Source organism: Lygodium microphyllum, chromosome 14 (genome assembly GCF_053477565.2).
Source record: "Lygodium microphyllum isolate KBCC chromosome 14, Lygodium_microphyllum_v1.1.10, whole genome shotgun sequence".
Lineage (NCBI taxonomy): Eukaryota > Viridiplantae > Streptophyta > Polypodiopsida > Schizaeales > Lygodiaceae > Lygodium > Lygodium microphyllum.
Genome location: NC_141148.1, coordinates 124,277,801 through 124,293,709, shown reverse-complemented (window position 1 = coordinate 124,293,709; position 15,909 = coordinate 124,277,801).

The window sequence follows — 15,909 nt, the reverse complement described above, 5'->3', positions numbered from 1 at the left end:
TTGGCAATATCATCAGCACTCTGAATTCTATTTGATAAAGATGCAACAGGTGTAGGCAATTTATAACCATAAATCACTTCAAACGGTGCTTTCTTTGTAGCTGTGTGTGGTATATTGTTATATGCAAACTGAAGTAAATGTAAATGTGTATCCCATGTCTGTAGTTTAGAAATAGTGTAAGCACGTAAAAGATCTAAAATAGTACTGTTAGTGGCTTTTGTTTGACCATTAGTTTCAGGATGAAATGTAGATGAAAAATCAATCTTTGTTCCTAGGTTAGCAAACAAAATAATCCAAAAATTATTACAGAATTTAGAATCACGATCAGAAATAATAACTTTTGGTAAACCATGATTAGTGAAAACAGTTTTCAAAAACAATTGTGCTGCCTGAGATGCTGTTAAATTTTTCTTGCATGGAATGAAATATGCTTGTTTACTAAACATGTCTACAACAGTCCAAATCATACCATGGTTAGCTTTAGTGTTAGGTAAACCAGTAATAAAATCCATAGAAATTTGTTCCCATGGTCGTGATGGAATAGATAAAGGCATAAGTAAAACATATTGTTTACCATGATGTCTCTTAACTCTTTGACAAACCAAACATTCAGAAACAAAGTTAGATACATCAATGTTCATATGTGGCCAATAAAAATCTTCAGTCAATATACACAAAGTAGATATGATACCTCTATGACCTTGATATGGAGGACAATGAATCTCATTCAAAACAAAAGATCTAAATGGAACTGTAACACATAATCTCTTTTCATAAAATATGAATCCATCATTGTAAGACAGTGAATCAATAGGAATCCACTTATTTCCAACTAATTTATTCCAATCAGATTGAAAAGTAATGTCCTGATGATAAGTATCTTTCATAGGGATAAGAGAATCAAATGATATGACAGAGATATTATGAATAGTCGATCTTTTACTTAAAGCATCAGCTACTACATTTTCTTTACCTGGTTGATATTGGATGAGGGGATGAAAACTCTGAATAAAAGCTGCCCATTTGATATATCGATCAGATATTTGGGGTTGACTAAGGAGATGTCTAATGCTTTGTTGGTCAGTCTTAATCATAAACTCAAAACCCATTAAGTAATGTTTCCATTGTCTTAAAGCTTGTACAATAGCTAATAATTATTTATCATAAGTAGAATATATTAAGTTCGGATGGTTTTAGTTTACAGCTAGAATAGGCTATGGGATGATTATCTTGCATAAGTACAGCTCCTATTCCAGATCCGCTAGCATCAGTAAAACTACTGAAAAGAATGGTCTATTGAAATCAGATAGTTGTAATACAGGAGCATGGGTTAATGCATGTTTCAATAAATCAAAAGATTTTTGTTGATTATCAAACCAATGATAAACAATACCTTTTTTTAAAAGTTTAGTCAAAGGAAAAGCAAGTAATGAAAATTTTTGCACAAACTTCTTGTAAAAACTAGCAAGACCTAGAAAAGAACGTAACTCATGCACATTTTTTGGTATAGGCCAGTTTAATATTGCTTCTATATTCTTAGGGTCAACCTTAATACCTTCTGATGACACAATATGACCTAGATATTCAATTTTTGTTTGAAAGAACTCACTCTTTTCTGGATTAGCATACAATTGATTATCTTTCAACAACTTGAAAACCAAAGACAGATGTTCATAATGTTCTTTCTCATTTTTATTGAATACCAAGATATCATCAAAGAATACTATAACACAATGCTGATATTTCAAAAATATGTGATTTATCATTCTACTAAATGTAGCAGGTGCATTAGTCAATCCAAAAGGCATCACTAAAAATTCATAATGTCCAAATTGTGTTCTACATGCAGTTTTAAATATATGAGATTTATCTAATCTCACTTGATGATAACCAGATTTAAGATCTATTTTACTAAATATGGCAGAACCTTGTAGTTTATCCATAAAATCATCTACCCTAGGAATTGGATATCTATTATTTACAGTAATTTTATTCAGGGCACAATAATCAATGCACATGCGATAAGTATTATTATTCTTCTTTACCAACAAAACAGGTGCGCCAAATGGAGAACTACTAGGTCTAATTAATCCTCTGTTTAATAATTCCTCAACTTGATTTTGAATTTCTTATTGTTCAATTTGGTTATGCCTATATGGTGCTTTACAGGGTGGTTGTGTTCCAGGAATTAAATCTATTTTGTGGTCTTCAGGACATGAAGGAGGTAGTCCAGGTGGTAAATCTTCAGCAAAACAATCTTTAAATTGTGCAAGAAATTCTTTATTCCTAGGGTGCATATGTTTTTCTTTAGCTTGAAGTTCATTCACCCAAATTAGATAAGATTTACTACTTTTACGTAATGCACGTTTAGCTTGAGTATGAGTAAGCAGTGGAAAATTATTAGATGCGTGCATACCATACAATGTAATGTGTTTTCCTTGAAAATGAATTTTAATTGAATGCGTAGAATAATCTATGTCAGGATTATGCTGATGATGCCAAGGCATACCTAGGATAATATCACTGGACTGTAAAGGTACAACTAGGAAATTCCTTCTTTCAGTGTATTCACCAATTTGAATTTCTAAATCATGCACCTTTTGTGTTCCATTATACCTTGTTCCTAAGAATGCTGCTTTAATGCGATAATACATAGGAACAGTTTGTAATTTCCATTCTTTCACTAACTTTGCATAAATAAAATCATGTGTACTACCATCATCATGCAAAATAATCTTTTCTTTTCCATTCACTAAACATTTCATTGTCAACAAAGAATGTGGAGTTGGCATACCTAGTAAAGTATCCGAAGGAGTAGTAATGTCGTCCTCATCTTTCGTAAAGTCAGGCATTTTCTCATGTTCTTCATCTTCCATTGCTCCAAGATAGTTGATATGGACAGTGGCTTCTTCGATTGGCAATTGGCTGCTAGATGTCCAGGTTGATGGCATTTGTAACACACTATAGGTTTGACTTTAGATACATTGTTGGCAATGGCACGAAGTCTAGGAATATTAGGATTTGGTTGTGAGGATGGCTTAGAGTTTTGATTGGTATTTGATGGCAAAGGAGGTGGTTTTGTCCAAGACTTACGGAAAGATGATGAAGGAAATCGACTTTGATTGAATCTTCTAAAATTTGAATTGAATTGCTTAGAACCATAGTTACCATTTGCTTGAAATTGTTGTGGACGCTTGTCTCTTCCTCGAATCTTGTCTTCAGTGTCATGAGCTAAAGAGATTGCATCTTCAAGGGTTGTATGCTTGAACATATTGACTTCAACGTAGTAATGCCCAAGTAATCCAGACATAAACTTGCGCTTGTGAGTCGCTTCAGGTACGTCTTCAAGCATGCGTAGTTGTAGTAAGGCATTCCAAAAGCGTTCGGTGTACTGGGAAATAGGCTCACGATCTCTTTGCTGAAGAAGGTCCCATTGCTTTATGGCTTTTTTATGGAATTGTGGAGGAAAGAAATTCTGCATAAACTTCTTTTTGAAACTCTCCCAAGTAGTGGGACAATCTATGCTCTTACGAACCATGGTCCAGCAAAGAGATACTCGATCGACTAAGTGATTAGTGACACATTTAATTTTATCTTTTTCAGCGTATGTCTCTTCATGAAAGTAATCATCAAACTGACTGATGAATGCAAGAACAGTCTTTCCATCTCGAGTTACATTGACAGTACGGAATTTGAAATTTCTTTTATTTATCTTTGTTTCTTTGTGGATGGATTGAGCTTCGAGAGTCGCATCGATGGTTCGTCGGATAAGATCTTCGGGTTGTGGTCCATCTTTGTCGGTAGTCGATCGTTGCCGGGCTCTTCGTTCTTTATCCAGCTGCATCATAATTAAATCCAATTTTTGTTCCATCGTAGGTTCATGAAGATCGCCTTTAGCCATTAAATCATCCATGTTTTGTTTCGTCATCCTGTAAAGTCGGGTATACAAGGCTTATAAATTTTTGTTTGGCTTTCACGGTCTTCGACTTTTGCGATTGCGGGATTCAAAGTCTTCGTAAAATCTGCGTATGACCTTCTGCGTGTGATAAAATTGGTTCAACAAGTCTGCGTATGTGAACAGAGTCTTCCAGGAAACAACTTTCCAGTTCTGTGCTTTTGTGTAGGAACAGTCCTTATGGGAGTTTTTGGAATAAGTCAGTTTTGATCTCTGCTGACTTGCAGAACTTGCAGAGTAATGAAACTTGCAAGATTTGATAAACTTTGAAACTTTTTGACTTGTGGCTTATGTAACTAAGCTCTAATTGAGCTTATTGACCATTGACGATTTTTGGGGGGGAGGGGGGGGGGGCATTTTCAGCCGTTGAAATTCACGCGATGATGCTGTTGCTGCCGCCATTTAAACAATTTGAATCACTAAGCTTTTTAAAAGCTTAGTTTTAAGCTTTAGCTTAAACTTTGAAGATTAAAAACGAAGCTTATCTCTGTTTTGTCTGAGAAAAAACGACTTGTTGAAGAAGATGTAGGAGTGGTCCTCCACTTCCTCAGGCCGGTCCTTCATGATCAGAGGCTGTAGACAGAGGTTCTTGATCGCTAGGAATCCACTTGTATCGACTGTTCGTGATGAAACTGACTGTAGAGCTCGATCGTTCCAGGAACTCCGCCTTCGCACAAGATGGGTAGCGATTGGAAGCTCTCGATCTCAGCTTCGCTCTGATACCACTGGTGCACAGATTGGATGCTGTATGCTCGCGTAGTGAGCGCCGGAAGGTCCCCAAGAACAAAAGAACTCTACTTTTTGTACAAAACTCAAGGTAGAAAGCATGCATGACATGAACAAGAGACCAATTGGGTGCAATCTCTCCCCATGCCTTGTGTGAGCGCTCCACAAAGCATGTATTTTATGTATTAATCATCTTCAAGCTCAAATAATAGCCCAAATTACAAAATAGCACGCTTTTGGCTTTTGAGTTTGCTTTAGTGCCAAATAGAAATAAAGCTAATGGGCAGGCGCCCAAAGAGTTAGGCATACCCAATACAATGTCCAAATACAAATATCAAAATCGTGCGCCCATGCACATACAAAAATAATAAATAAATATCCAACGCCTTAATACATAGGCGCGACAAAATATAGGCACCATGCCTAAGGTATGCGCCCATCAAAATATAAGTGATAACTCGAATACACGCTATCCTCCAATGCTTTCCTCCGCCACTGCTGCTATCTCTACACATCAACTGAAGCATTCACAATCATTAGTAAAATAATACAATTAAATTAACAAAAGTGAATACCTAGCAATCTTCAGCTACATAAATAAATCAACTGGTTAGAAATCAATCCTAACCTTAATTTATCACGAGTGCACACTCTAAACTCATAAACGCTTATTAATTTAATATGTATTTTGCGGAATCACCCGCTATGGAATCACCCATGTACACACTAAATTAACGAAATGCCCGAAAAGGATAGGCGTCCCCATTGACTTCTCGCACAAAGAATCCATTTTGTGTATGAGCCCTGGTCAACAAAGTTTACGGAATCCACCATGAAATATGCCTCCTGGCATCAATTTTGCATTGGTATACTATCATATGGCTGGTTTTTTGAATGATAATGATATATTCAATATTGACAAACTAAATGGCCTAAATTTTTCTTATTAGAACATGTAAATATGAAAGGTAAATTTGATGCAAAAGCATCAAATTAAGCCCTTGAAAACCAAGAGTGTCAAGCCCGAAGGCATAGATCATGATGATTGGGATAAGTTGGATAAGCTATGTAAATCCACTCTTATATTGTCAATGTCTAAACAATTGTATTTTAATATTGTGATACTAAAAAATAATGCTTGAAAATTATGGGAAAAGATATGCAATCTTTTATGACAAGCAAAGTACTGCATCATAGATATAGCGGTTGAAATAGCTTATGGATCTTCGCACTAAGAAAGAAACTAGTGTATTCGCACATTTGAATGAATTTTATTCGATTTTCAACCGATTGATTTCACAAGGCATTACATTCAAGGATAACCTACCTCCCTTGTTCTTGCTTGTTACAATTCATGAGTCGAAGAAGGGCAAAAAGCAGCTTTTCGAGCGAGCATTTAAGCAAGCTTTTCTGGGCAACCTCCATTTCTTGTTCCACATATTCCACATATTCCTCCTATTCTCTTGTGCACATATCAAGCACCACTACCACCCCTACTGCCACCACCATCTCCACCGTCGCCGTCGCCGTCGCCGCCACCGCCTCCATTGCCGCTATCACTACCACCTCCACTGCTTCCACCACTACCGTCTCCTCCCATGTTTCTCCCCCCATGTTAATTAAGCTCTCTCTCTCTCTCTCTCTCTCTCTCATCTTCCACTAATTATTCTCTCTCTATTTTCTCTTATCCCCATCTCCCTCTCTCTCTCTCACTCACACACACACACTCTCTCTCGGCAACTTCTCGCTTCTCCCTCTCTCTTACACGTATCTTCTCTCTCGCTCTCTCTCCCTCCTTGTGTCGCTTCTCACAAATACATATACACCCTCTCTCTCTCTCTCTCTCTCTCTCTCAAATATAGCAACTAAATAAAGCAACTAATGAATATTAGATCAGAGAGCACTAGACCAAATAAGCAACTCCTCTCTTTCTCCCCCTCTTACGCACACACACACACACACACACACACTCTCTCTCTCTCTCTCTCTCTCTCTCTCTCTCTCTCAATTAACAACTTTTCACTTTCTCCCTCTCCTACACTCACCCTCTCTCTCTCTCTCTCTCTCAAATAGCAACCTCTCTCTCTCTCTCTCACACACACACACACACACTCTCTCTCTCTCTAAATTAGCAACTTCTCTCTCTCCCCCTCTTAAATTTGCAAGAGTCATCCATCCATTTTTCACAACCCTCTTATTATTACAAGGGTCAAGGATTTGAACGAGGTAAATTGTCTTAGACACTTTTAGATGTTAATATCAGGATGAAAAGAATATCACATTGTTATCCCACATGCATATATACATTCACATACCTCTCACTTTTATGTGCATGATTTGATATTATATCCTAATATATCTCTTCCATTGTGCACACATAAGCAAAATTACATTGCATATGTTTTTGTTATTTTCAATCGAGCATTATTGTGTGGACTTACTATAAGAGGATAGGGTATTAAATAGTTTGTTACAGTCACTGCAGTAATGTGCGATATCTATTGTTTTTCACTTTGTTCGAATAGTTAATATCGAGACAACAATATTACCTCATTGTTACTCAATCCATTATGCACATATAAATTCACATGCATGCATGTTTATACACTCCACCCTTCCCTAGATATTTTGTGCGTTGTCAAAGAGTTTACTGTCCATGATATAAATCATGGGATTCTTATAAACACAGAAGAGTTTCACTGGAAGTTATATGAGATATTTGCATACAAAATTCAGGCATTGTTATCCAATAACCACCATAGTTACACAAGTTCTTTTGTATTTAGCATATAATTTTCACTTACACCATGTACATTTATGAAAAATAAGTCTATGGGAACCTATAACTTGGACATCTGGAAGTAATTGACAGTCTGTTGGATAAATCACATTAATTTAGGTACAAAAATATGGTCAAAACCCAAAAATGATGCCAAAAACTGTCAAAAGTCCACTAGGTCCACATGGGACTAGAAGTAACTGACTTAGGTGACTAGCAAGTGACCTAGGCTAGTCAAAAAGTGACCAGGGACTGAGCAGAGAGTAGCCCGCGTTTTTCGGCGCAAAATGCGGGCTGCACTGTCTGAGGGAGACTGGAAGAAAGCTAGAGCTGAGATGCATGAAATGGAGCATGCAAACTGAAGATGAAGAGGCCCAACTACTGAAGATGTAAACATGGTGAGAGCTCCACTTCTCTGCCTCTTTGGTCTGACGAAAATACATGCTGAAACTGTCTATAAAAGAGGGAAAATCTGAGAGAAGAGTATTCAGCCTGCTCTTATGCACGACTTCTCTCATTTTGTTTACCTTATTCTTGGTCCAATGAAGCCTGACTTGTACCCAAGTACTTGAGTGACTTTGGGGCAAGCAAAGGGTGAGGATATTGAAAACTTATGGACTGTTATGGGCTGAAATAACCAGTCACATAAACAGGGCAGCCCACTGTTTTGATCTATTTTTATGAGCAAACATGGGTTTTTTATGGTTGTAATGGAGGAAAATGACCTCTTTTCTTCAAGACATTGTTCATAGATGATCAAAAGAGCTTCTTCTTGAGTTTATGCACTCAATTTGAACTTGATTATGGGCTGGAATTTTTTGTTTTAAAACAGGGCTGAAGCTAAAATTACACTTTTCCCATTCATTTCATGTATCTTTGGCCCAAATCTTGGATGCATTTGATTCTATCAACAATATACTTGACCGAAAGGATTGAAATCTATCTATGTACATGAAATAAATGGCATTAGAGCGTGCATTTGACATTCATTAATGAATTGGAAATCTAAAAATATCCTTTATGAAATGATGTATGTATCCTGAAGCATTTGATGTAATCAAGTTAGTCTTATTCCTTTTGTTCATGTATGCTATGTACAAAGTGAGAAGGCTTGAATTCCTCTTCCGTACCTAAATCATTTCTAAACCCCAAATCTTATTAAAACCCAATCCATCTTTCCTTTCTGAATCTTGAATCCTAAACTCTTCTTCTGCACTAAAAGCCCCGGTGGTAGACCTTCAACTCTTAACGCGACAACAGTGGTGAACCCGATGTGAAGGTCCGTTGCGGAAGAAGAAGTCCAATGGGAGAATCATCAAGCTCAGGAGGAGATGATTTGCAACAGTTGGTTCGTCTAATGCAAGAGAGCCAACAACAACAGCTGCAATTTCAGCAGCAGTTGCAATTGCAACAACAACGGAGACAAGAAGAAGAGCGGATTGATGCTGCTGCCATTAAGGCCTTAGAAGCAGCTGGGCATGAGCTCAAGCAATTTAATGGGCAAAATGTGTTCTCTTTTATTCGTCTCTACACTGACAAGATGGTCTTGTTTGGAGTTCCTCAACATGCTTGGAGCCGTTACTTTGCCCGCCTGGCTATGCATGGTCTCCAGGACCGAATTCATGGTCTTTCCCAAAAAGATGCTGGATGGACTGTGTTCAAAAAGGCTCTTTGAGAAGAATTTTTCCTTGAAGATTCTGGCCTTATGACAAAGAAAATCTTCCCTGAATGGGTCGAAAGGCCCAATGTTACTGCTCTTCATCGAGAATTTGAAAGCAAATTTGCCCAACTAGATCCCGATGATCAACAAGGTATGGAAAGTCAAAAGATTGAGTTATTTTTAAAAACTGCAGATTCTTCTCTTCAGGAGAAATTGACTAACCAACTTGAAGACCCTGACTCTGAGTCGGGATTGAAGACTGCTTGGAGTGATGTCACTGAAGTAGTTAATATGATTGCTTGAAGAGAGCGATTGCACCTAAGATGGGGATCAACCCTGTAACAACTGATTCTGTGAAGGAGCCTGTTCTAGCTTCTCGACCTCCTGTCTCTATGGCCGAGCAATCAAAAAATTCTGCTATTCCTTTTCCAAAGAAGGATGTAATGGATGAATTAATTAAAAGCATGTGGGATCTCCATCTTAATTTAACAGAAATTAATTCTAAAGTAGAAAGGCTTGATGTTAAAGTAGAAGAAAGGGGTCGGTCAACCGCCCAAAGACCTACACGAGAAGGCTTTAAAAGACGCAGCATTTGGTGTGATAGCCTTCAACATGACAAGAGGGAGTGCGGAGCATTCCGTGAAGCTGAAGCACAAAAATTAGTCTTTTGGAAGGATGGCAAAATTCATGCAACCGAAACCGGGCTTCCTCTTGAGCCAAACTTCGGTAACGGCGGCATGAAGAAAAGATTGGAGGATTTGGCAACAAGAACAGCCTATGCAGCTGTTGATGCTACAACTTATGGGTTGCAAATTGAGCCAACTAATGAAATTGTTAAAGCATGTAAAACTAATGCAAAATCTAAAGTGTGGACGCAGGCCTTGGAACGCATGGAGCAAGGCAAGGCAACTAATGATGATTTAACCACTGCCAATCAATGTATTCGAGGGAGAACTGGATGGTCCGAGCATGTGGATTCATTTTCAACTTTTGCCTAGCTAGCTGAAATTAATAATCAAGAAGCCATGATAGAAGAAAAGAGAAGAAGAGATGAAGATGTTGCCGGTCCTTCCTCTTCAGGACCGATTAAACGTATAACAAGAAGTAAACCAGATCAACAGAAGGCTGCTGAAAATCCGCCGCCACCAGAATTTGACATGGGAGATCCCCCTCAAGCAAAGAAGACTGAAGGAAAAAGAAAAAGCAAACATCCCAGTTACAAGTTGTAGTCAGACATAGAGACCGCAACGGATCTTAAACGGATCCTAGAAGAAAGAATTCTTGGAAGTAGAATTGAATTTACATTAGGTGAAATTCTCGGTATTGCAAAACGAGGATTTCATGATGTAATAATTGATGTAATTAAACGAAAAAGACAATATGTTGGTGAGAAAACTGAAGAATATGTACATGCTTTTTTGCAAATACTTCATGTGTATTTGCAGGATGAAGAGAAGCTGAAAACTCAAGGGATTCGATTGGAGGCAATCAAAGAATTGATTGCAGCCATAGAAGCCAAAGATGAATACATTTATGAAGCAGAAGCTGAAGAAGCCATAATGGTGGAAACTTCTCAATCTAAAGTGCAGCCCATGTATAAGAAAGAAACTTTTCTTCACAACATGTAGGAAGAAAGTGAAACTCACTTTATTCCAAGTAGTCACTATTCCCGTACTCATTGGGCAAGCGCGACTATTGAAACTGTTGTTAAAATTGGTGAGAAAGAAACTCCATGCATTGCCCTTATAGACCATGGTTCAGAAATTAATGTTATGTCAAGAAGTCTCTATGAGAATGATGGATGGCCCATTGATGTGGACCCAGGGTGGCGCATGAAGGCAACCAATAACTCTTCTGGCGATCTTTATGTAGCATGTCCTTATGTACAAGTTACTATTGGTAATGTAAAAGATGAATTTCATTTCTTTGTTTAAGATTCCTGCAGTTATCCAATCATTATTGGATAACCATTTATTTTCGAGTCTCGTTTAGAGACAACGGCTCTTGATGATGGTTCATCATATGCTGGATAAGAAGCAAGGATAATGATAAAGCTGTTCAATTCCTACTGTGTTAATCACCATCGGAATACGGATCGATTGAGAGATCATCCTGTTCCTCCTAATGCCCGAGAATTTAAGGGTTTTCGGGTAGCACTGCTATAAGTGGAGGCTATGGCAGTGCATCATGTCACAAAAAATTGCCTCCACATATGAATGAGGCAAGGCCAAAAGCTGATTTGCAGGTTTTTTCAGCCAATGGAGTGGCCTGTTATAAACAATTTTTAGCCATGAATAGGGCTGAAAGAAAGTATTTGAGTCATATGGAGCAAGAGCTGAAGCAAATTGATGTTTTACTTAAAGATGAAGAAATTTCAGGACTATTTTATGGGCTGAATTATAATGATACAATGGCTAAAATTTATACAGCCATTCATACAGAAAATCAAGCTGAAAATCAGTCCATACAGGTATGTACATTGGATATGTATGACATAATTCAAGAATTTGCAGATTATGAAGCTTTTGGACAGCCAGCCGAAAAACAAATCTTCATGCAGATGTTAAAGAACCATGGTAAAGCCTTTTCATTTCAGCCGCATGAAATCGGTTGTGTGGATCCAAGCATTGTGGCACTAATGGTAATTTTTACGGTACCACATGTGCCTTGGAATCTTAAACCAATTCCGGTTCCAAGGGCGCATTTGCCTAAGTTATTGGAACTTTTAAATGAAAAGATAAAAATGCAAATATTGGAGCCATCTTCAGCTCCATATTCCAACCGATGGTTTACCGTACCAAAGAAGAATGGATATTTACGATTCATTCAAGATTTACAACCCTCAATAAAGTCACTATTAGAAATGTTGGATCAGGACCTATTGTGGATGAGTTTGCTGAAGCTTTTGCAGGCAGGGCAATCTATTCCATGGGAGACTTATATTCAGGCTACGACCAATTTCAGCTTGCTTTGGAAAGCCGTGACATTACTACAATGAAGATGCCTCTTGGCCTACTCCGCATGTGTACTCTACCTCAAGGGGCTACGAATTCAGTAGCTCACATGATGAATGCCATGCATAAAGTATTGAGGGATTATATTCCTCAATTGACTCTTCCTTTCCTTGATGATGTTCCAATCAAAGGATGTGAAGTTCATGAGAAAAATGAAGAACTCAATGAACTTGGATGTCGAAAGTTTGTTTTTGACCATATTAATGATTGTGCTCAAATCTTGTCTAAATTAGAAGAAGTTCATCTTACTCTTTCAGGAGCTAAATCTGTTTTTGGAGTTGAAGAAGTCCTTGTGGTCATATGTGTGGACCATATGGCTGAAAGCCTTCTCCATCTAAAATAAATGCAATCAGCAAAATGCAAGAAGAATGTACAAATGTTTCAGAAGTGAGAAGATTTCTTGGTGCATGTGTCTTCTACCTTATTTGGATACCACATTTTGCTCATCTTGCTGAAAGTCTTTATCAGCTTCTAAGAAAGGGCCAAAGGTTTCTATGGACAAAAGAACACACTCAGGCTATTCGGAAACTCAAGAAAATGCTGACTTCAGCTCCCACTTTAAAGAGGGCTAACTACTCTAATAGACAGCCCATTATACTCACAGTGGACACAAGTCCTATTGGAATAGGATGGGCAGTTGGTCAAGACGACCTTGAAGGCAACAGATATGTAATCCGCTTTGGAGCAAAGGTTCTTAATGAACGACAAAGAAGGTATGCTCAAATTAAAAGAGAGCTTTGGAGAGTAGTAACTGCATTAAAATGTGACAGGGAGTACTTCATGGACGCACATGTTATAGTTGAGACAGATTGCCTTCCACTCTTGGGCATGATAGCCAACTGTTCCACTCCTGACATAGCCATGCTAAGATGGATAGCCTATATTAAATCCTTAAATCCTGATTTGAAACATATTGCAGGTAGAGATAATCCAGTTGTTGCTGATATGCTTTCACGAGCCAAATATATGGATGAAGAAGAAATGATGGATGAAGAAGAATCAGAATTTATAAATGATGCTGTTAATGCAGGTACAATAAAAATTACAGCAAGAACAATAGGCTCAGCTGTTAAAACAACTTTTACATCGGCCAGGATGGATGAATCAACTAAAGAAGGACAATGGTCAGCTAGTAAACAGCATATTCCATGTCTTGTTATGGTTTGTTCACACTTTAAAGAAGAATATTATGCAGATGATTGGCTAAAAATTGGCCAATTTTTGAGCACTATGACAAAGAAGGAATAATGGACTCATGAAGAGTTCAAAAGAATTAAGAGAAAAGCCTATGGTTTTTTTCTTAAAATGGTTACCTTTGGAGGCATGCAAAAAAGAAAGGAAGGGCATCTGTTCGTGTCTTAGGTGACAAAAAGACACAAAGACATGTCATGTAAGAATTCCATGAAAGCCTATTGGCTGGTCATAGAGGCATATGGGGTACTTTTGCCAAAATAAAAGAAAAATTTTGGTGGCAAAACATGTATAAAGACATTGAGCATTTTGTTGAGTCTTGTCATGCTTGTCAAATGTATTCTATGGTAAAGCATAGAGATGGGCTTCATCCTACCTATCCTTTATCCATTCACTATAGATGGGTTATTGATTTAGTAACCATGCCTATAGGAATTTGGAATATGAGATATCTAGTACTTGCTAGAGAAGATCTCTGTTAACCCCCAACATGAAGGAAGCAAAGGGAAATGAAAAAGAAGCAGGGCAAAGGCGGAAAAAAGGTAGCCCGACTGAAGAAAGAAGAGGAGAAAAGGCCAAAAGTGCAAGGGCAACCTTAAAAGTCCAAGGCAAATACAAAAGGGAAAAGGTGCATTTTAAAATACAAAGGCGCACCCTGAAATCTTGTAAAAGAGTGCTAGGCGGTGGAAAATCCGGAAAGCTAAAACAGAAGACAAAGACAAAGGCCAAGGCAAAGAGAAACGGAAGACAAAGGCGCACAAGGAAAAGCGCAAGTCAAACTATTGTAAAAGAGCGCAAGCGCAAGCCATCATGGTCTAATTCAAGGAGTGCCGGGCTCTCACCCGTGCAATTTGTAAATGTAGATGGGCAATGGAAAGGAAGCTAGGAAGATAGAAGGTCAATGGGAAAAAGGGCCTAGGCTACGGCCGGCCACGTAAAAAAGGGGAAAGGGGGATGACCGTCCAAAAGGGATTTAGGGTTTTGTATATAAAGTTGAAAAGTGAATGAGAAGCTCATTCTTGTGTGTGGCCAAAAGTAGCTCTCCTCTTCTTCTTGTTCTTGCTTGCTTGAGCTTGCTCTTGAGAGAGGGAGTGTGAGAGTGTGAGGGTGTGAGGGTGAGGGATCGAGGAGGAGAAGCTCTCCAACTTATTCTCTCTTCTTCTCTTCTCTTCTCTTCTCTTGCTCGTGGCAATGGAGCTTGGAGCGTGGAGCTTGAGGATGGAGCTTGCTTGAAGCTTGCACTTGGATCGTGGAGCTACCAGAGTGCGCGGGAGAGGAGGTAACTCGAACGGCATGGAGGCAAGCTCGCTACACCCGTAGATATGGATGTCGCATTGGCTATGTGAGAGGTAGCCATTAGTGCTCGACTTGGAACGCTTGAAACAATAAGTGGTCCGTGGATCTTGGCAGTTGAGTGAAAGCTCCCACATTTTGGTTCCGTTGCCGGGACATGGATTTAAGCCTTGAGTGCTTGCATGCTTCGAATCGAGCATTAGAGTAGGGATTTCCCCGAATCGGTGCTTGAGATAGGTAGAAAGCGAGGGGGTTGAAGATGGTATTCGATCTCCTTGGCAAGTAGGTTTGTTGTTTATCTTGAGATTTATGTTGTGAGATGGAGTAGTGTAGGTATTTACTTTGTGATTTGGATGCATTAGAGTAGGAGAAAACAAAGAAAAACAAAGAAAATAAGCATTAGGGTTACTGTTGCAAAACAGGGCAGGAACAGGGCAAGAATCGTGCAAAAGTGATAAAAAACTTACTTGTGACGCCTAAGGTCGGTAAGTGAGTTATTGGGGGTGCCAATACCATACGCGGAAGAGGGTATAAGGGCCAGAAGTGGCAAGAAAGGCCACACTATGCATTGCAGGGTTTCAGGAGAGCAGGAGAAAAGAGGAAAGCTTGGCGAGGAAATCCGCTTCAATCTTGGCATCATGGAGATCTTTGGCTAGCCCAGGTAATTCTACACCCCCCTACAGTAGTAGGACCAATCTGGAGTTGCTCGACAAGGGGGAAGACCCCCAGCGCCTTGCACGATGAATTTTGCGAGCTTCGGCAAAAAAAAAACACGCGCAGCCTTCGGCGCATCCGAGTCACGTCGACTCTGGTCCGAGGCCCAAGCTCGGCCCTTAGACCACCCGGTCCACTCGGCCAAACCCTAGTCGGCCTCAGACCGTCCGAGGAAAAACCTGTCCGAGACTCAAATTCGGCCCTCAGCCACGTCCCACATTCGGCCCTCGGTCCAAGTGCCTCGGCCCACCCGAGTGACCTCATCCGAATTCATCCGAATCGTCCGAACTTAGCCCTCGGCCCATGCGCCTCGGCCTGTCCGAGTGACCCACTCGGACCTGCTATTCAGACCTGTTAGGCCGAATTTAGATTTTCTCAAATTTTAACCTGAAGATAGTGAAATTAATCGAGAAACCATATAGAGCCGAAACCATATCATGGATCCATTACCGGGCTAAAACTTAGAGTAAGTGGTTCAAATTTGGCTATAAACGGTCCTCCAAATTGTGCATGGCTTTTACCGTAACGGCCCTGCGGGCCGGGGGGGACTGCCCCCCCCCCCGGACCTCCGTAGAGG